Here is a 22,787-nt window from a genome sequence, read left to right as displayed (position 1 = left end):
GACGTGAGTCTGAGTGAACTCAGTTGGGAGTTGGTGATGGACAGGGAGACCTGGAGTGCTGCGATTCATGGGGTCGCAAAGAGTTGGACGACTGAGCAACTGAACTGAACTGAACTGAACTGAATGTATAGTGGGTGTGTCCCAGCCAGCACTAGTGGGAAAGAACCCACCTGCCATTGCAGGAGGTATGAGAGACTCGGGTTCAACTCCTTGGTCGGGAAGATTCCCTGGAGGAAGGCATGGCAACCCACTCCAGTATTCTTGCCCTGAGAATCCACGGACAGAGGAGCCTGATGCGTTACAGTCCATGGGATAGCAAAGAGCCAAACAGGGCTGAAGTGACTTAGCACGCAGGCGCTGTCTACTGGAATGCATTTTTCGGGTTAACATAATATATATCCTACAGACAGACTGTAGGACAGACTCCCCCGTGCCATACAGTTGTTGTTGGTTGTTTTTGTTTAATCTCTAAGTCATGTTTGACTTTCGTGACTCCGTGGGCTGTAGCCCCACTGGGCTCCACTGTCCATGGGATTTCCCAGGGAAGAATACTGGAATGGGTTGCCATTTCTTTCTCCACGGGATCTTCTCAACCCAGGAATCGAACCCATGTCCCCTGTATTGGCAGATGGATTCTTTACCACTGAGCCACCGGAAAGCCCATCCTATACCATAGGTTCTCATTAGATATCTATTTTAAACATAGTAGTGGGTGAGTGTGTACTAAGTTGTTTCAGCCGTGTCCAGCTCTTTGCAGCCCTTGGACTGTAGCCCACCAGGCTCCTCTGTCCATGGGATTCTCCACACAAGAATACTGGAGTGGGTTGCCATGCCCTCCTCCAGGGGATCTTGCCAACCCAGAGCCTGAACCCGCGTCTCTTCTGTCTCCTGCATTGCAGGCAAGCTCTTCACCACTGGTGCCACCTGGGAAGCCCCAACATAGTAGTGTGTACATGCCAATCCCAGTCTCCCAGTTTACCCCACCCCTCCTTTTTCCCCTTAACGTCCATATGCTTGTTCTCTACGCCCATGTCTTTATCTCTGCTTTGCAAATAGGTTCATCCATACTATTTTTTCTAGATTCCACATGTATGTATTCTTGTATGATAACTTGTTTTTCTCTTTCTGACTTACTTCACTCTGTATGAGTCTCTAGGCCCATCCCCGTCTCTGCAAACAACAAGCTCCTTAGGGCCCCATCACCTGTTGGTTCTGCAGGGCTTTGGATCCACATGAAAGGCTTCACCTGTAAACCTGCTAGTCAGCAGTCTGAACACTGTAGCCTTTGTTCAAGTGTGGACAGAAACGAAGGGATGCAAAGGTGAAGCCACTGAGAGATAAGGTCGGACTTGTTCTGATCAGTGACTAGATAACTTCGAGTGAATGAAACGATGCAGAGAAAAAAGGGCACAAACTAGAGTCTGGTTTGTATCTTATGACTCATAGCACTCAATTACCTACCACGTCGTGATATCATTAGGAGAGTCTGCTCTGTGCAGGCACTGCTCTGAGTCCTGGGGGGAGAGAGCTGAATATAAAATACACAAGCAAGCCAACTAGTCCTCCCTGCTCTGAGAGATCTTCCTGCCTAGTCAGGAGGCCTAACACGAATTCAGTACTCACACAAGCACACAGAATTAAGTATTAGCAAAAATACAGAATCGTGCTGTGTGAACCAAGGTTAGAGGAAGTGATTGTGTCTAGGGGGCAAGATGACCTTCCCTAGGGGGCTTTCAGCCACAAGTAAAAGGATGGATACTTACTGTTTTGAAGCTGGTTAGAGCGGAGGCCACCTTCCAGGTAGAAGGGAGCTAATACATAAAGGTTTCCAGACGGGAGGCAGCCTGGAATGACAGGCAGCTCCCATGGGACTGGTTTCAAGCAGAGGTGGAATTAAACAAGACTGGACAGGCAAGTGGGGCATGTGAAGGGCGTAGGGGCTAGTCGTAAGAGGAATGGGGGGCGTTGTTTTGTGCGCCATTCATTCACTGAATTTATCCATTTGACATTGATTTTTGCAAAATCTAAAAGATATCCAGTATTTGTGCTGAGTGTTTTGGAGGCTACAAAAATAGGCAAGACAGAATGCCTCTCTCTTCACCCACAGGCCACTGTGTGGCCTTTGTATGACCTTTAACCTCACTGGGACTCAGTTTCTTCACTGTAAAGTGGAAATAATGATGCCTACATCACATGTCAATGATAAATATTAAATGATATTCTATGTATGTAATTTTTTAACCCAGCATCTGGTATATACTTGGAATTAATTCCCTTTAGTTTCTGCTCTCATCAGAAGGCTCAACAGCTAATAATATTTAGGTGAACAACTCAGTAATAGAAAACACTGATTATGTTTCTCTGTGTGCTAGAATCACACTAAGAAATTTATATACAGTGTCACATGTAAACCTTACCTTTAGCACAACAGTCTAATGATGCTGTGCTTAAACAATGAAGAAACTAAAACCCAGAGTGAAAGTGAAAGTCGCTCAATCATGTCCCACTCTTTGCGACCCCATGGACTATATAGTCCATGGAATTCTCCAGGCTAGAATACTGGAGCGGGCAGCCTTTCCCTTCTCCAGGGGATCTTCCCAACCCAGGGATCGAACCCAAGTATCCCACATTGGAGGTGGATTCTTTACCAGCTGATCCACACAGGAAGCCCCAAACCCAGAGAGGTTACATAATTTACTGAAGGTCATAGTTAAAGGAAGGTGGAGGGGGATTTAAACCCAGGTGAAGACCCAATAAGACTTACTTAGAAACAAGCTGGATTATAGATATGAGAAAGACAAAAGATAAAATCTTTTAAAATTCTCATGCCATTTCTAACTGTTCACCTATAATTATCATTCCAGCTTCTGGCCTCCCACCAGGTTATTTTCCCCAAACTCTTTTACCACCTGGACTTCTGAGCCCAGGAAAGCAGGAGACTTGCTGGCCTGAGTAGTATGCATGGTCCCTGAAGATTCTCCCATCACAGGGCCAGCTTTGTCAGGACACAATTAACACCTAATTCACAGGTGCTGATATCTCTTTTCTGTACTGGCTGGTGGTCCCTCCCAGCCCCAGAGCATTTTATTGTAGACAGCTTCTTCAGAGGCTTTCAGGCTATGAAGTCAGGGAGTTAAAGTGCCGGAAGGAGTAGCAGTTGGCTAACAGATAGGAAGATAATCACTCTGGAGTCTTGCCTGGACTCAGCTCTGGCAGAAGCCACTGGTGCACCTTTAACCTGGGAGGGAAAGCACATAATTGATGAGAACCCATGACCTGCAGAGCAGGTAGGTCCAAATGACCTTGAAGGCCTCTAGTCCTTGGCCTGCTGCCTATTAGAATAATCTAGAAAGTCTTTATAAAATAGTCATGTCCAAACCCCAATGCAGAATAATGGAATCAGAATCCCTGAGGGGCACCCAGCTGTCAGTAGTAATTTGCTTAATTTTTATTAGCATATAGTTGACAAACCTAGATAGCATATTGAAAAGCAGAGACATCACTTGACCAGCAAAGGTCCATATAGTCAAAGCTATGGTTTTTCCAGTAGTTATGTACAAATGTGAGAGCTGGACCATAAAGAAGGCTGAGCATTGAAGAATGGATGCTTTCAAGCTGTGCTGCTGAAACAGATCCTTGAGAGTCCCTAGGACAGCAAAGAGATCAAGCCAGTCAATCCCAAAAGAAATTAACCTGAATATTCACCGGAAGGACTGATACTGAAGCTTCAATACTTTGGCCACCCGACATGAAGAGCTGACTCACTGGAAAATACCCTGATGCTGGGAAAGATTGAGGGCAGGAGGGGAAGGGGATGAAAGAGGATGAGACGGTTGGATGGTGTCACCTGCTCATTGGATATGAGTTTGAACAAACTCCAGGAGAGGGTGAAGGACAGGGAAGCCTGATGTGCTGCAGTCCATGGAGTTGCAAAGAGTCAGGCAAAACTTGGAGACTGAACAACAGTAATTGATTTACGATGTTGTATTACTTCCTGCTGCACAGGAAAGTGACTCAGTTACACATACATATATCTACTCATTTTTTTAGATTCTTTTCCCATATAGGTCACAGTGGTTTTTGAATTCTCACCAAGGGATTCTGGTGGGTTATTGGAGTTAAGAACCAATAGTGTGTCCAACTGATTCTTTCACATATGAGGAAACTGAGACCCTGGGGAGTGGTCCTTGCCGAGGAGTGGCAATTGTCACCATTTTGAATCATAACTTCAGTTCACCAGTGTGTAACCAACCTTAGGAATCAATAAAATAAGAAAATAAAGTTAAATGTTAAAATTAAGGGAAGCAACCCGATTACTGGAAAGAGATGCATTTTGCTAATGCAACTACTCTGGAACTGATTGCATTATACATTCTTTATCTGCTTATTTGTCTGACTCATCCCACTAACCCTTTAGATCCTGTTGGTTCCAAAGCAGAACCATTATCCTTCATCTCTGTGTCCTTGCTTCTAGCACAGTGCCTGGTCCAGTGTTATGGATTGCTTTGTGTCCCTCAAAAGATATGTATTTGAGTTCTAAGCCCTGGTATATGTGGATGTGACCTTTGAAAACTGGGTCTCTGCAGATGTAAGCAAGTTAAGATGAGGTCATGGTAGATTAAGGTGGGCCCTTAATCCAGCATAACTGGTGATGTTAAGAGAAACAGAAACTCACAGGAGAATACCTTGTGAAGTTGGACACAGAGATTGGAGTGATCTTTCTAGAAGCCAAAGAACACCAAGTATTGATGACTGCTACCATAAGTTCAGCTTCCCTGGTAACTCAGATGGTAAAGAATCTGTCTGCAATGCAGGAGACCCAGGTTCCATCCCTGGGTTGGGAAGATCCCCTGGAGAAGGGAATGGCTACCCACTCCAGTATTTTTGCCTGGAGAAGCTAGAGGAAATCAAGGAAGGAACATTCTCAAGAGCCTTTGGAAGACATATGGGCAATCTGACACCTTGACTTTAGATATCTAGCCTTCAGAACTGTAGGAGAATAAATGCCTGTTGTCTTAAGCCACTCAGTCAGTTCCTGGAGACAAGTTACTAGCATCTGTGTAATGTCCAGAGCCAAGAAATGCCCCAACACATTCTCCTTACAGCCTGGAGTCAGACAGAATTCAGAGATATAAGACTGCACACTCCCTGGAGACCGGGACAATGCTTTGCCCATGCTTGATCACAACTAACAGACAATAATTGCCTACGAGCTTCAACTGAACTGTATTTTTAAGTCAGTGCCTTGAATTAAGGAAATGGGAGGAGGGGAAAAAAACAAAAACTATGCAAATTGTAGATGGTCCAAAATTTGAAGACTTTTTTGATGTAAAAATTAAAGAAGATAAAATCACAACTTGGGTAGCAGACAAAATATAACAAGTGTAACAGAATTATAATGGAAAGGTTCAAACAAGATAGGGAGCACCGTGTCCTATGGTCTTTAATAAGGGGTAAAGGTGAGAGTCACTAAGAAAATAATCTGGACTAGGGAGTGAGCCTGCCAGCAGGGTCCAGGACCAAATCAACTCAGAGAAGTGTTCTGGGATGGGAATTTAGAATGCCAAGGCTCTGGATGTGATCTTGGTGAATCCCGGCACTCAATCACCCATCCATCTTACTGGTGTCCATGGAGCAGCTGCTAGGTACCAGGATCTCTGCATGTAGTGGCCAGGCTACCTGCCCTTGTGAATCTCACTGTCTTTCAGTGAAAAGAGACCTTAACAAACAGCATATTGTGTGTGTGTATGTTGGTAGGAGGTTTTGAAGGGCGCTGTAGGAACACACCCAGAGATCTGTCTTGGTTTGTTGTTCTTTAGTCTCTAAGTCACGTCCAACTCTTTTGTGACCCCATGGACTATAGCCCACCAGGCCCCTCGGTCCCAGGCAAGAATACTGGAGCAGGTTGCTATTTTCTTCTCCAGGGGATCTTCTTGACCCAGGGATCAAACCCATGTCTCCTGCATTGGAAGACAGATTCTTTACCACTGAGCCACCAGGAAAGCGCTTGTCTTGGTTTAGAAGAGATGATTTAAACCCAGATTGCCAGAATAAACAAACATTCCTCATTGAAGATGGCAGAGTAGAGGCTTCCAGGAAGACAGAGGACCATATGATAAGGTGCTATGAACTGAATGCTTAAATCACCACCACCCCACCCCAGCCAGGTTCCTATCTTGAAACTCTAACCTGCAATGTGATGGTATTTAGAAGTCGGGCCTTTGTGGGGTAATTAGGGTTTTAGATAAAATCCTGAGGGTGGGGAAACCACCCTCTTTCCCCATAGAGAGACTGTTGTTTGTTGTTCAGTCACTAAGTCAGGTCTGACTCTTTGTGACCCCATGGACTGCAGCATGCCGGGCTTCCCTGTCCTTCACTATCTCCTAGAGTTTGCTCAAAGACATATTCATTGAGTCAGTAATGCCATCCAACCATCTCACCCTCTGTCACCCCCTTCTCCTCCTGCCCTCAATTGTTCTAAACATCAGAGTCATTTCCAATGAGTTAGCTTTTCACATTAGGTGGCCAAAGTATTGGAGCTTCAGCTGGTTTGATCTCCTTGTTATCAAAGGGACTCTGAAGAGTCTTCTCCATCACCACAGTTCAAAAGTATCAATTCTCAGTGCTTAGCCTTCTTTGTGGTCCAATGCTTACATCATATGCTCTATAGAGAGACTAGTACCCTTGTAAGGAGGGGAAGAAGAGTTGAAGAAGACTCCAACTCTTCTTCCCCTCCTTACAAGGGTACTAGTCTTCTCCATGTTGGAGAAGACTCTTGAGAGTCCCTTGGACTGCAAGGAGATCCAACCAGTCCATCTTAAAGGAAATCAGTCCTGAATATTCATTGGAAGGACTGATCCTGAGGCTGAAACTCCAATACTTTGGCCACCTGATGCGAAGAACTGAAAAGACCTTTGGAAATTGGAAAAGTTCTTTTCATTGGAAAAGACCCTGATGCTGGGGAATATTGAAGGCAGGAGGAGAAGGGAATGACAGAGGATGAGATGGTTGGATGGCATCACTGACATGATGGACATGAATTTGAGAAAGCTCTGGGAGTTGGTGATGGACAGGGAGGCCTGGAGTGCTGCAGTTCATGGGGTCACAAAGGGTCAGACATGACTGAGTGACTGAACTGAACTGAAGGAGGGGAAGAGAGACTGCAGCTCTCTCTCTCCCGCTTTCCCTCTCTGCTATATCAGAATATAGCCAGAAGGTGGCCATCTGTCAACCAGAAAGAAAGCTGTAACCACCATCCAACCATGTTAACACCCTGATCTTGGACTTCCTGCCTTGGGAACTGAGAGAAAATAAACATACATTGTTTAAGCCCTTCAGTCTATGGCATTTTGTTACAGCAGCCTGAGCTGACTGAGACAGAAGGGGAGGAGGTGAGAGAGGGAGCACCCACCAAGGAACTAATCCAAGTTCAGAGTGGGGTGGGGGAGCAGGTGGGGCAGGATTCAAGAGAAGGGGAGGCAAGAAACAGCCAGAACTGGTCTTGTCTGCCAGGCACCTCACCAATAATGGTGGTGGTTTAGTTGTTCAGTCACATCGGATTCTGTGCAATGCCATAGACTGCACCCCTCTAGGCTCCTCTGGCTATGAGATTTTCCAGACAAGAATACCAGAGTGGGTTTCCATTTCCTTCTCCAGGGGCTCTTCCCAACCCAAGAATCGAACCCACATCTTCTGCATTGCAGGTGGATTCTTTACCACTGAGCAACCAGGGAACTGTTCAACAATCATAGGAAGCTACTAAAGGTGGGATCAGATGTATCTTCTAGAAAGGTCTATAGGTCAGAAGTGTGAAGAAAAGACTGAATGCATGAAGATGGATTAAAGAGTAGCCTGGAAGCTGTTCAGAATTTGGTGAACAAATAATTTAAAATACCTCCTGTGACAATGACGCCTGATGTTAGTAAATGAGTAGAAAAGTGTGAAGGGGAAATCCTGTCAGATGCATGGGCCGAAGCAAGATGGGTTAGGGTTAGCAGAGGGTCTGGGAGCAGCAAGAACTTCTGGCGGCCGTGCTCGACACAAGTGAGCAGGGATGATGGGATAAGACTGCAAGTACCTTGTGCGTTCAGCTAAGGGGTGAGATCCTCCTCCGTGGGATCAGAGCAGTTCAGAGTGCGCATCCCAGCCCTGCCACAACCTGTGTGCTTGTGATCAATTGACTTAAGCCTGAACCTCAGCTTCCTCATCTGTAAAATGGAAGCACTGCATCCAGCCAAAGGTTAAATGCTTGGTGAATTGTCTTAATGACATGGTAGCAGCTTCCAAGGGGTTTGGAGCCGGTGTGGAAGCAGTGGGGTCACATTCTGGATATTCTCTGAACATCACATGAGTGCACTCTTGCTTGTCTTCTCCAGAGAGCCCTGGGAGGTTACCTTGGACCTCTCCAAAGAGGCTGAGTAACCAAAGCACACAGAGGTTTATGTCACATTAATACGTAGTGTTTCTTAGGACACAGAGCCAAGCAATATGGAAGGTCTGTGGGATCTCTGATTCTCTGTTTCAGGTCTTCTTGCACTTAAGATGCCTCAGCATCTTTCCTTGGCAATGACCTGCCCTTTCAGGCCCACACATGATCCTGTGTCGATAGTAACGCATGTCATTGCCTTCATGAGGATTCTAGCAAGGAGGCTGGTAAGAACTGAGTGTGCCCTTTCAACAGGACACCCCCTGCCCCCTCTCCCAGGACTAGCTGAAGGCAGCGTTCTTAATCAACCCTCAGAAGCTGGGCAGCCGTGACCCAGAGAAGACGTGCCATCTGCCCTCAATCTCCAGCAGGGGTGAGATGGGCCCTGATGAACTCAGTCCATCTGCCCCTGGCCCAGTTCACTTGATACTGGGTGAACTTACCCGGCTTGCCCCGCTTCACTGGATATTCTGCAGCCAGGAGTCTGATCGTTTACCTGGCTCGCCAGGTAAGTCCTGCAGCCAAGAGGCAGCCTCAGAACCCTAACCATGATGGTCAAAGCCCGTTTCCACTTAGTATGTGTGTTACTCTGGCTATGTTACTTTCTCTGTGTCCTGTTTCCTCATCTGCAACACGAGGCTAATAATGGCATCTCATTATTGTGAGGGTCAAATGAATTAATATGTGTGAAGCAATTAATACCTCTTTAATATAATTGTGATACTGGTGGTGATGGTGATGATGAGTCCAAGGGCCACTAAGGGGGAAGGAAGCCACTCTCTTCTTTGGAAGAAAGAAATCTTAGTGGGTTGCACAGGGGGCCCCTGCCTTGTCATGTGTCACCGGTTGTCACATGCTGGAACATTCTGCCTGTGACCCTCTCCCGTCTACGTCAAACTAGTGTGAAAGGCAAATCTCTACAAAGCCATCATCCATGCTGTTTCCCCAACCTTCCACAAAAGCTGAAATATTAAAGCAGAAAGAAAAAATCTAGTCTGACTCACTCATCTTAGAGTAAAGACATCTAAGGACAGAGAGGGCCAGTAGCCAGCCTGAGGCCACACAGCTAATTGTTGGCAGAGCTGGTCTACAATCTGAGATTCTTGATGATTAACTTAAAGTCACACAATGAATCTGCAGTGATGGGAGCCACAGAGTGACCGACGTTCACTGATGACCTCCTATGCACCAGGGATGGGGCTTCACCTTCATGATTTCATCTAACAGGGACCCTGAGAAGCGGTTGTCATTATTCCCCTTTATGGGTGAGGAAATACTCTCCAGTCATTTGTTCTCATTGTTTAGTCACTAAGTCCTGTCCGACTTGTGACACCCCCTGGACATTCTCTTCTGTCCAGGGAATTTCCCAGGCAAGAATACTGGAGTGGGTTGCCATTTCCTTCTCTGGGGATCTTCCCAGCACAGGGATCAAACCTGCGTCTCCCACATTGGCAGGCGGATTCTTTACCACTGAGTCATGCTGCATGTGTTGTGTGTGTGGTGCGTTGTGTGTATGGTATGTGTGTTGTGTGTGTGATGTGTTGTGTGTGCAGTGTATGTGATATGTTGTGTGCTGGGTGTGTGTGTATTGTGTATGTGTGTGATGTGCTATGTGTGTGTGTTGTGTGTGGTATGTGTGATGTGTTGTGTGTATGTGAGATGTGGTGTGTGTGTATTGTGTGGTGTGAGATGTGGTGTGTGTGTATTGTGTGGTGTGAGATGTGGTGTGTGTGTATTGTGTGTTGCATGTGTGGTGTGTTGTGTGTGTGGTGTGTGTGTATTGTGTGTTGCATGTGTGGTGTGTGTAGTGTGTTGTGTGTGTGATGTAGTGTGTGTGTGATGTGTTGTGTGTGTGTTGTATGTTGCATGTGTGGTGTGTGTGTTGTGTTGTGTATATGGTATGTGTGTTGTGTGTGTATGGTGTGGTGTGTGCGTGGTGTGTGTGGTATATGTGATATGTGTGGGGGGGGTGTGTGTGTGTGTCTTGTATATGTGTGTGATGTGGTGTGTGTGTGTATGTGTGGTGTGTGTGACATGTGTGTGTGGTGTGGTGTGTGTGATGTCTGGTGTGTATGTATATATCTGTGGGGTGTGTGTGTATGTTCACGGGCTCGTGTGATGCTCACAACAGCCCTTGGAGGAGGCACCATACTGCTCCCGTTTCACACCGGGAGGAAACCGAGACCCAGAACGTAAGCAAAGTGCCCAACTCACAGAGCGGGTGACACAGTTAAACTGTGGAGCCCAAAAGTCAGTCCCCAGAAACCATCTTTCCCCTGAAGGAGGATGAAGTTCTTCCTCTTGTCTCCGCAGAGCCAGGAGTCAACCTAAGCCCGTGACGCTGAAAGCCAGGGCCTCCCGTCACCACGCTCGCCCCGGCCCCTCCTGGTGTCTGGCCGTGTCGCGGGCCCTGGGGGCAGCCAGGGGCATTGTAGGGGCTTCCCTACTGCAGAGCCAAGCAGGGTGGCCCTGACTAATCCCGCGGAGCTGGGGCCTGCGGGTGCTGTTGGAGCTGCACTAGGATTAAAGGAAAAGCGCGTGGTTTGTTCCTGCCTGGCCGCCGGCCAGGACCCTGAGACGGGCAGAATAACTGCCAGATGGGCTACTTAATCTCTGCATGTTCCAGTGACGAGCATCTCAGAGCCCGGTTCCCACTCCAAGCCCAGACAGACTCTCAGCAAATGTCATCCTTGCTTTGAGGACACTCACCCGACAGGTCACTTTAATTTCCGAGCTGGTGCGTTAGTGTGGCAAGTACCCACTTCCTCCCCTCCTGACCCTTTATCTGTTTTCACTGAGCTGAGCTCCCTGAAATAAGTAGCTGCTTCCCACCCTGCCCATCACCCTCAGCACCACACAATGGACGAGGAACAACAGGTTCCCTATCAGCAGAGCCCAAGGTGAGGCTGGGGGGACAGGAAACCTCTGCCAGGGCCTCCACGCCCACTCCACTGCTGGCCACTTCGCCAGCATGCAGCTGGGGTGAGTCACTGAACTCAAAGCACAGCATCTCTTTGGAAAGCAAAGTCCACCCCGTCTTCAGGCCCCATAGGTCCTGAGAAAGGATGTCTTCTCCAGTTGTGTTTGGGGGCCTTCAGATGCTGGACTCTGGGCCTGGAATCAGAGTGGGGGGATTCCTTTTCATTCCATTTCAACAACGCAGCACTTCTAAGAGTGCTTGTGCTTGAAAATCTTGGTGAAGAGACATCAATGAGAACATCTCGTCTTGCTGTCAAGGTGCCTATAATCTGAGAAAGAAGGGCGAGGCCAGAAGGGGAGGAGAAAGACAGAGACCCAGTGTAAAACAGCCTAAAGTGTGTTTCAATGAAAAAGTAATGAGAATCATAATCTAATCTATAGAACAGAAAAACATGCAGCTGCTGGGCAGGGATGCAAATCCAGTCTGCAACCTGCTTTTATAAATAAAGTTTTATTGAAACATAGCCATGCCCATTTGTTACATACTGTCCATGGTCATATTCACCCTACAATGAAAAGCTGAGAGACCATAGTCCCCTGTAAAGGCAAATTATTTACTGTAGAATTTTTTCCAGAAAAATGCTTCAGACACCCCATCTACATGGGCACTCTCTCTCTTTCTTTAGTCACTCAGTCATGTCCAACTCTTGCAACCCCATGGACTGTAGCCTGCCAGGCTCCTCTGTCCATGGGATTCTCCAGGCAAGAATACTGGAGTGGGTTGCGATACCCTTCTCCAGGGGATCTTCCCAACCCAGGAATCGAACCTGGGTCTCCTGCATGGCACGCAGATTTTTTACCGACTGAGCTATGAGGGAAGCCCCAAACTGCTAGGAAACACATGGTAATATTTGGGTACTGGACATGTTTAATTCCACTTAATAATTCCAGCGACCTTTGCCCTGTAAGTATTATTAAATGAACTTTGCAGATGGAGGCCAAGAGAAGAACCTGCTCAAGGTCACATAAATTAAAGAGAAGTATCTGGATTTGACCCAAAGGCACTGCTTCTTCTTCAGACACCTGTAAGCTGAGATATGCTCTCAACCTCTGCATTGGCAGATGATTCTGATTAATGATGAGGGGCTGGAGAAAGCCTTCGAGAGAGGAGGAGTGGCTGGTGGACAGCAGAGTAGCAGGAGGGAACTCAGCCAGCAGCAGAGGGGACCTTGAGAAAGAATGTTAGAACCGCAGAGCCAGAAGGAGCTTTCAAGATCAAGCTCATAAAACCCTTCATCTTAATCAGCTGGGGCTGTTGTCAGAAAATCCCAGAGACCGAGGGTCTTAAGCCACAGACATTCATTCTCACAGTTCTAGAGGCTGGAAGTCCAAAATCAAGGGGCGGTTTCTGTTCCTGGTGAGCGGCCACTTCCTGGCTTATAGATGCTATTTTTGTTTTTGTTTTTTTACAAGGATACCAATCCAGTGATGGGTCCCCTAGCTCATGACCTCATGAACCTAATTACCTCCCAAGGCCTACTCCACATATCATCACATTCTGGGTTAGGGCTCCAACATGGAATTCGAGGGGGGTTGCAAACATTCAGTTCTACAGAAGGGACTGGAAACCAGAGAAGTAAAGGAACGCACTCAGGGTCGCACAGCAATAGACCAAGCTGGAGGCAAAACATGCCTAGAGCTTTGCAGAGTTTGAGCCTTTTCTGGGCCAACTGTGCCTCCCTATCAGATGCCCTGTGTTGACTCTGGGCTGATCACCGTCCCAGGGAGTGCTGGAGCTTTGTGCCGTTTGCAGTCAGAATCAAGCCAGTTGAAGGCTTGGTGTTTGTTTTACCTGATGCCCTCATGTGACAGGCGTTTCTGTTTGACCAGGTGCAGAGAAAGGACACAGGACTGGAGGTCAGCCAACCTGGCTTCCTGTTTGTCACCGGCTCCATGCGTGACCTTGGACCAGTCACCTAAATGCTCTGCCTCCATCGGACTGTGTAAAATGTGGGGCAGAGATAGACAGCCCTTTCCTTTTGGCTTCAATTGTTCCTATCAAGTAAAATTGATTAACATAGAGATCGTTAAGGGACCAAAGACCACACACCCGTCTGCTGGTCGTCCTTGTTTTCCTGTCACATTTGATCTCATCAGATCAAGAATCAGGAATGTGTTATTTGAATTTGGGAGACACACAATATTAAGAAGCAGAATTCAGGCATGCATTGCACAAAAAAGTGTTAATTGAGCTTATTTTTTGTCAGGATATGCGCTTCATGCTAGGATGCAGCTGTGAATAAAACAGGGGTGATCAGACAGTGCCATGTGGTGTGAGAAACACGACACAGAGGAGGAAGGTATGAATAACGACAGCAAGAGGCTCCAGAGCAAGACGGCCTGGGTTCGACCCCTGACGGCACCTAATTGCCGGTGTAGCCTTATACATATTCTTTAATTTCTCTCATCTGTGAAACAGAGACCTAAATAGTTAAAAATAAATAAATAAACAAGAAGCAGACTCAGATATAGAGAAGAAACTAGTGGTCACCCGTGGTTGGAAGGGGTAGAATTTCCCAACTGTTGGGTGTCGGATAGACCACAAGGCTGTACTTACTGTACCGTGTGGGGAATACAGCCAATAGCTTGTGGAAAATGTAAATGGAAAATAACCTCTGACAAGTATATTAAGAATGTTAAAAATTAAAAAAAAAAAAGGTATCTGTCTCAGGGTTGGCAGGGAGAATCAGTTGAGCTAATTCTTGTACAGGAGTTTAAACTGTGCTGCGTAGTGAGGCACACAGCCCTCATGGAGGTGATGGAGAGGTGCTGGATGACAAAGGAGAAGGAAGAAACGGCACCTACGTGATTCAGGCCAGGGTTGGGGGACAGCGCAATGCGGGATCCCCAGGGGGGTGACGTCAAACTGAAGCCCAAAGAATGAGCTGGAGTCAGTGGTGGAGGGTGGGGGTGAGGAGTCTCCCAGGAAGGGGGAATCTCATGTGTGAAGTCCCTCAGACAAGGGAGAATAGGAGTTGTGGGGGAACCAAGGAGTGGGTGACAGGTGAGGCTGGGAGATCAGCCCAAGTCTGATACCAAAGGCTTTCTAACCCCCGTCTCCCACTCTGGAGCTAGAGCTGTATAACCCACCACACGATTTACCTGCTCAGCCATGTGAAAAGCACTGGAGGAATCCTGCCTTAGGGGCCATGTGGGCACTGGGGGTTGGAGTTTGGTCAAGCGGGAGTTTTGTCCAAAGCTGCCAGGGACAGAAGGATCAGGGTGTGGGCTGGCTGTGTGCGGTCAGGCTCAGCCAGAGAAAGAGCCAGAGCAGCTGGAGCGGAAAACAAAGCCAAGAGGGCAGAGGGCAGCCAAGTAGACGCGGGAAGAAAGCAGGGAGAGAGAGAGCTCAAGGAGAAGAAGTCATGGGGCTCAAGACAAGTGACCAAGGAAGGCTGGAGTGCCAGCAGCCTGTGTGAAGGGTCCTGATCGCAGGGTCCGTAGGGGCACCAGGCGGCTTGACAGCCAAGGGTCTGGATGGATGCCCGGCATCCTCACGCACTCACAAGGCCGGTCAAGGTGAGCTCGGGGAAGACCTCTGCACAGACTGGTACCTGTGCTCGAGCACTGCCCTCTCTTGCCCTGGTGGGATGAGGGGCCTTTTACGGGGACTTTTAACCATCATCACCGCCAGGGTGTCTAGGAGCAAAGTGTTAGGAGAAACAGCTTTCAACAGCCTCTGCTCTAAAGCCAGAAGGTCTGCGATGACCACTGCACCTCCATCTCACGTACGTGTGAGTGTAGATTATAATGGAGCTGTTGGCTTATTTTTTTTTTTGAGGATTATGTACAGCCACTTCATGCTTGTAACAGAGTGAGTCCTCTGTGTTATTAAATAGTTTGGTTTAGCTTTACCCACCTATAGAGGAAAGTTTATCTAAGCCTATATTCTAGGCTCCCTGTAGGCTGTTCAGAATATGAAGAGTATGGCATAGTCCCTGCCCATAAATGGCTTAGAGTCTAATGAGTAAATCAGGCAAGGGAATGGTGAGTTTTAGCAGCTGGGGCAGAGAGAAGCCAGTGATGCTGGAGAGGCTGGATGAGCTTGGTGAAGGGAAAAATGGGTTGTAAACAGACGTATAGATAGTAAATGCAGACTAACCTGTCCGAATGACTCACACTTCTAACAATGATCCAGGGAGGGAAGAGGAACAAATACTGACAAAAACAAGAACTACTGGGGACTTCCCTCATGGTCCAGTGGTTAAGAATCCATACTTCCAACTTAGGGGGCACGGGTTCGATCCCCAATCAGGGAACTGAGTTCCCATATGCTGCAAGGTCAAAAAATTTAAAACAAACAAACAAAAATAAGAACTGTGAAAATAAAGTGGTGATAAAGTTCTGAGAAGGTACTGCCATATCACCAACTCCTGGGCCACCTCTTAGAGAAGACCTCCTTCTCCATTATTAAAGGGAAAAAAGATGCTGACAGACATTGCTTTTGTGGCTCAGAAAAAATAAGTATTTCAGAGCATTACCAACAAGTTGCTACCGAGTCTCCTTTTCTTCCTGATATTCAGGCTTCTGGGTTTTTATTGTTCCCCATCGATTTACCATGCAATAAAAATAAGTATGAAAGGCAATGGATTTGTCGTATGGAAAAAAGAAGGTATCAGCGAGTTTCAAATACATTTAGGGTTTTATTTCTATTTGAATTTCATGTTTTAAAATGTGAATATATTAAGGGTTAGGATAATGATCATTCTAAGTGACTCCATCATTGAATCATTTAAAACAAGAACAACATTTTTGCCTACAAAGCAAAGTGAAAATGGAAGTAGCTACCACACTAATCAGAATAATTTAAGGCTACGTAACATGACTTTTTTTGTTTGTTTTTTGCCTTACAAATAGCTGTGAAAAGAAGAGAAGCGAAAAGCAAAAGAGAAAAGGAAAGATACACCCATTTGAATGCAGAGTTCCAAAGAATAGCAAGGAGAGATAAGAAAGCCTTTCTCAGTGATCAGTGCAAAGAAATAGAAGAAAACAATAGAATGGGAAAGACTAGAGATCTCTTCAAGAAAATTAGAGATACCAAGGGAACATTTCATGCAAAGATGGGCTCGATAAAGGACAGAAATGGTATGGACCTAACAGAAGCAGAAGATATTAAGAAGAGATGGCAAGAATACACAGAAGAACTGTACAAAAAAGATCTTCACGACCCAGATAATCACGATGGTGTGATCACTGACCTAGAGCCAGACATCCTGGAATGTGAAGTCAAGTGGGCCTTAGAAAGCATCACGATGAACAAAGCTAGTGGAGGTGATGAAATAAATTCCAGTTGAGCTATTCCAAATCCTGAAAGATAATGCTGTGAAAGTGCTGCACTCAATATGCCAACAAATTTGGAGAACTCAGCAGTGGCCACAGGACTGGAAAAGGTCAGTTTTAATCCCAGTCAAAGAAAGGCAATGCCAAAGAATGTTCAAAATACCACACAATTGCACTCATTTCACATGCTAGGAAAGTAATGCTCAAAATTCTCCAAGCCAGGCTTCAGCAATATGTGAACCGTGAACTTCCAGATGTTCAAGCTGGTTTTAGAAAAGGCAGAGGAACCAGAGATCAAATTGCAAACATCTTCTAGATCATCAAAAAAGCAAGAGAGTTCCAGAAAAACATCTATTTCTGTTTTGTTGACTACGCCAAAGCCTTTGACTGTGTGGATCACAATAAACTGTGGAAAGTTCTGAAAGGGATGGGAATACCAAACCACCTGACCTGCCTCTTGAGAAATCTGTATGCAGGTCAGGAAGCAACAGTTAGAACTGGACATGGAACAACAGACTGGTTCCAAATGGGAAAAGAAGTACATCAAGGCTGTATATTGTCACCCTGTTTATTTAACTTATATGCAGAGTACATCATGAGAAACGCTGGGCTGGAGGAAGCACAAGCTGGAATCAAGATTGCTGGGAGAAATATCAATAACCTCAGATATGCAGATAACACTACCCTTATGGCAGAAAGTGAAGAGGAACTAAAAAGCCTCTTGATGAAAGTGAAAGTGGAGAGTGAAAAAGTGGGCTTAAAGCTCAACATTCAGAATATTAAGATCATGGCATCTGGTCCCATTACTTCATGGGAAATAGGTGGGGAAACAGAGTCAGACTTTATTTTTGGGGCTCCAAAATCAGTGCAGATGGCAATTGCAGCCATGAAATTAAAAGACACCTACTCCTTGGAAGGAAAGTTATGACCAACCTAGACAGCATATTAAAAAGCAGAGACATTACTTTGCCAACAAAGGTCCATCTAGTCAAGGCTATGGTTTTTCCAGTGCTCATGTATGGATGTGAGGTTTGGACTGTGAAGAAAGCTGAGCGCCGAAGAATTGATGCTTTTGAACTGTGGTGTTGGAGAAGACTCTTGAGAGTCCCTTGGACTGCAAGGAGATCCAACCAGACCATTCTAAAGGAGATCAGTCCTGGGTGTTCACTGGAAGGACTGATGTTAAAGCTGAAACTCCAATACTTTGGCCACCTGATGTGAAGAGCTGATTCATTTGAAGAGACCCTGATGCTGGGAAAGATTGAAGGCAGGAGAAGAAGGGGACAACAGAGGATGAGATGCCTTGATGGCATCACCAACTCCATAGACATGAATTTGAGTAAACTCTGGGAGTTGGTGATGGACAGGGAGCCCTGACATGCTGAAGTCCATGGGGTCGCAAAGAGTCGGACATGACTGGTCGACTAAACTGAACTGACGGCAAAAACCACTACAATATTGTAAAGTAATTAGTCTCCAATTAAAATAAATTAATTAATTTACCAAAAAAAAGAGAGAGAGACGGATATGACTGAGTGACTAACATATTTGAAAAAAAATAGAAAATACTGACTGTTGTGCAGCCAGGGCACGGGCTGGACTGGAAAGAGCAGCAGGACTCGCTCGGGGAGCAGTCACACCGGAGGAGACGACGGTTTAGAAACAACAAAGCAAGGCTCTCAGCTACACAGTTCCTGGGAGCCAGCTGACGTCAGATCCCCCGAGAGCACCTCCAGCTACTCCCCGCCCTGGTCCAGCCTAACAAGAAAGACTGGTGTTTCCTCTCCAGCTACTGTGTGGACACGTCAGGAAGTGCCTCCACCAACCCACCCCCCAACCCCCACGCCCGGAAAACGAAGACGATCCTACTTATAAAACCTGGCAAAGGCTCTCTGACCAGGACAGGGCTTGGCAACTGGCTAAATGTTTTCTCTAAAGAACCAGACAGTAAATATTTTAGACTTTGTCAGTCACTTACCATGGCTCACATAGTTTCCTTTTTTTTTTTTTTTTGCTTGTTTAATGACCATTTTTAAATGAAAAAATAAATAAATAAAGTCTTGACTTGAGCAGTATAAAAACAATCCATGGGTGAGAGTGTGGGGATCCCTGGACAGGGACTTCTTTCCTTTCTTTTTTAAAAAAGAAAATAAACAGAGATCCTGAGAATTGTTCCAAAATTGCTAAGAAATATGACATGGAGTCATATCCAGTCTTTTTCTTTTAATTGAAGTATAGTTAATTTGCAATGTTTTGTTAGATTCTGCTGTACAGCAAAGTGACGTATGTACACACACCTTGTCTAATCTTCATTGATTTCCTGAGAGACAGCCAGCACAGGCAGTTAAATACTCTGCGATGTACTGCCAACTCCCACAGGAACAAGAGAAAGGGCTCAAGCATTCTGAGACCACAGGTATCAGATGTTCTTTACGTCTTTGTGAACTCACCACCATCATGAGTTTTAAGAGGATGCCTTTTCCATAATCAGAAAAGTCTAACTATTGCAATCAATGAATGGTTTGTAATACTAATGAACTGTAAGAAAAACCAAAAAAATCTGAAAAATACATAGTTTCATCTGTTTTTGTTTTCACCAGAAACACAAACCATGATGCTGCACATACTTTTGACCTGAGTTGAATTGAGGATTTTACCCAAGTAGTTAACAAGAATGAAAGACTGAATATACAAATGAGTAATGGCCAGGTTGTACATAAAAATAGAACTCTGACCCAAACTCTGCTGCAACCAGCCCAGGAAACCAAACGTTTATCTACAGTAATCAGCCCAGGAAACCAGCCCGCTATAAATCAGACTTGCAGTAAGTCAGACTCCCGTATCTAATAACAATCCAGAAAGCCCAACAATAACCCCTAAAACAATCCACCCCAATTGGCCAGAATTTGATTAATAACTGAGAACTTCCCTAATTTTTGCCCCTGTTTCCAACTTAAGACCAACCAGAAAAATCCAAATTGTTGAGGCCCATTACATCCAATTAAACAGGATGCCCCCTTCTAGTTTCCCCACAGCAATACCTTCCAATCAAGACATACCTGTAGCTTTTCCTATTTTCCACTATAAAGCTTTTCTACCCCTCTCCTTGACTTCGGCGCTCTCCCAAACACAAGTGATGGTGACTAACTCACGTACTCTAGTAAGTTCTGAGTAAATACCCTTTGATTTTCTCCTTTGGTTAGCCTTCACCTATTTCCACAAGGCTACACCCTCTTCTTCTGTTTTGCATATTTAAATCATAAAATTTCACCAACTTTAAGGCCCCAATTCACGATTACAAAGAATTTAAAGGTAGCTAATAACACAGGGGAGCTTTTTATTAAACATTTGAGATGCTAAAGTTATAAGTGAGGAAAGTAAGCTACAGAGACTGTTTTGTTACAATGTTCCTTCCAGGACATGACACTGACTGCCTGAAGGTGGGGCCATTTCACAAGGGGCTGGGCTGAAATGCTCTGTGAAATAGAACACAGAACCAAATGAACTGGTGGAACAAAATTTGCTTTGCTAAGTATCTACTATGTGCCCAGGGCTACAGCAGATATAACGAGACATACAAAGAAACTTGAAGAGCCATTGGAGAAGCTCATTCACAAAAATTTAGGAACTTACATAAGTTGCACCAAAAAGGTTAGGTTAAGGTTAAGTCACTTCAGTCATGTCCGACTCTGTGTGACCCCATAGACGGCAGCCCATCAGGCTCCCCCGTCCATGGGACTCTCCAGACAAGAACACTGGAGTAGGTTGCCATTTCCTTCTCCAGCAAATTATAAAACATGTTATTTCCAAATTGTGTTCCAAAGAATAGCTGCTAAGGGAAAAAAGAAATTTCTATCACAAAAGCATTCAGAAATTAAAACTCCAACAAGAGATTGTGTAGATAGCAACAAACTGATCCTGAAGTTTATAGAGAGGGGAAAGACTCAGTAGTCAATACATTGTTGACAGAGAAGAACAAAGTTGGAGAACTGAGACCACTCAACTCCAAGACTTACCATAAAGCTATTGTAGTCAAGGCAGCATGATATTGGTGAAGAATAGACAAATAAATCAATGGGACAGAATAGAGAGACCCGAAATATTCCCCCATAAATATAATCAACTGATCTCTGACAAAAAGAGCAAATTCGAAACAATGAAACGAAGATAATCTTTTTAACAAATGGTGCTGAAACAATTGGACATCCACGTGTAAAAAATGAATCTAGGCATAACTTATATACTTTTCACAAAAGTTAACTCAAAATGGATCATAAAACTAAATGTAAAACTCAAAACTATTTAATTCCTAGAAGACAACATAGGAGAAAACCTAGATGATCTTGAGCATGGTGATGATATTTTAGATACAACAACAAAGGAACAACCCATGAAAGAAATTATTTATAAGCTGGGCCTTGTTATAATTAAAACCTTCTGCTCTGAAAAAGACAAGTGTCAAAAGACTGATAAGGCAAGCCTCATACTGGGAGACAAATACTTGCAAAAGACACATCTGATCAATTAAGTTCAGTTGCTCAGTCGCGTCTCTTTGTGACCCCATGGACCAGGCTTCCCTGTCCATCACCAACTCCTGGAATTCATGTTCATAGAGTTGATTATGCCATCCAATCATTTCATCCTCTGTCATCCCCTTCTCCTCCTGCCTTCAATCTTTCCCAGCATCAGGGTCTTTACTAATGAGTCAGTTCTTTGCATCAGGCGGCCAAAGTATTGGAGCTTCAGCTTCAGCATCAGTCCTTCCAATGAATATTCAGGACTGATTTCCTTTAGAATTGACTGGTTTGATCTCCTTGCAGTCCAAGGGATTCTCAAGAGTCTTCTCCAACACCATAGTTTAAAAGCATACATTCTTTGGAGCTCAGCTTTCTTTATGGTCCAACTCTTATATCCATACATGACTACTGAAAAAACTATAGCTTTGACTAGACAGACCTTTGTTGACAAAGTAATGAATGTCTCTGCTTTTTAATATGCTGTCTAGGTTGGTCATAGCTTTTCTTCCAAGAAGCAAGCGTTTTTCTGGTAAAGGACCATTATTCCAAAACACAAAGAATAAAAATCCTTAACTTTTAAAAACAAGAAAAAAAACAACCAGATTAAAAATGAGCCAAAGACTTTAACAGACATTTCACCAAAGGAAAAAAAAAAAAACAGATACAAATAAACCATCTGGAAAGATACTTCTCTCAGATGTCATCATGGAAATGCAAATTAAAACAGTATAATATTACTATATACCTGTTAGAATGGCCAAAATTGAGAACACTGACAAATCAAATGCTGGTGAGGAGATGGGGCAACAGGAACTCTCATCATTGCTAGTGGAAATATGAAATGGCACCACTACTTGAAAATAACCCCATTGGTATCTGGATGCCTCAAGTGCAAGTCGAGAATGGAAGACAAGAAGAAACTCATTGTCCATGTGGACAACACCTTGTTTTTAGTTTCTGAATAAGGATCCACCCAAAATTGGTGACCTTGAGAATGTCAAAACATTCCCTGCTATCAGGGAATGTTTAACCAGGACCATGTAGACCAGTTGCATCAAGATGCTTCCATACTGGATACTCAGAGAAGAAATTCATGCATTGGCACAAGGTAGAGAGGTGGCTGGCTTCCTCTTTACATAAAAATCAGTTTTATTCATTAAGGTAGGTTCTCAAAGTGTTACCAGTTAATATAGATGACATGATATTCTGTAAAGGAAATCCTAAAGATGTCACCAGAAAACTCCTAGAGCTCATCAATGAATTTGGTAAAGTTACAGGACATAAAATTAATACACAGCAATCTGTTGCATTTCTACAACAATGACGTATCAGAAAGAGAAATAAGGAAACAATTGCATTTATCATCACAACAAAATGAAGAAAATATCTAGGAATAAACCTAACTAAGGAAGTAAAACTTTATGCTCTGGAAGCCATAAGATGTTGATTAAAGAAACTGAAGTTGATACAAACAAATGAAAAGATATACCCTGTTCTTGGGTTGAAGGAATCAATATTGTTAAAATGACTATATTATTCAAGGCAATCTACAGGTTCAGTGCAATCCCTGTGAAAATACTAATAGC

At 44.7% G+C, this 22,787-nt stretch overlaps 1 long non-coding RNA gene across 1 annotated transcript; it reads right to left on the bottom strand.

Annotated features, from left to right (window-relative positions):
* Positions 1-3,042: 3,042 nt before the first annotated feature.
* On the bottom strand, positions 3,043-19,842 carry LOC147370254 (uncharacterized). Its single transcript, XR_015166080.1, has 2 exons — positions 19,744-19,842; positions 3,043-3,238 (listed from the first exon to the last, which is right to left on the bottom strand). It is a non-coding gene; the product is annotated as an uncharacterized LOC147370254 (long non-coding RNA).
* Positions 19,843-22,787: the final 2,945 nt, after the last annotated feature.

This window comes from Bos grunniens, chromosome 6, assembly GCF_055505025.1.
Source record: "Bos grunniens cultivar Pamir isolate PY7600 chromosome 6, Bosgru_T2T1.0, whole genome shotgun sequence".
NCBI lineage: Eukaryota > Metazoa > Chordata > Mammalia > Artiodactyla > Bovidae > Bos > Bos grunniens.
Note: the sequence above shows the minus strand (reverse complement) of the source record. Positions and strands in the feature narration are given on the sequence as shown.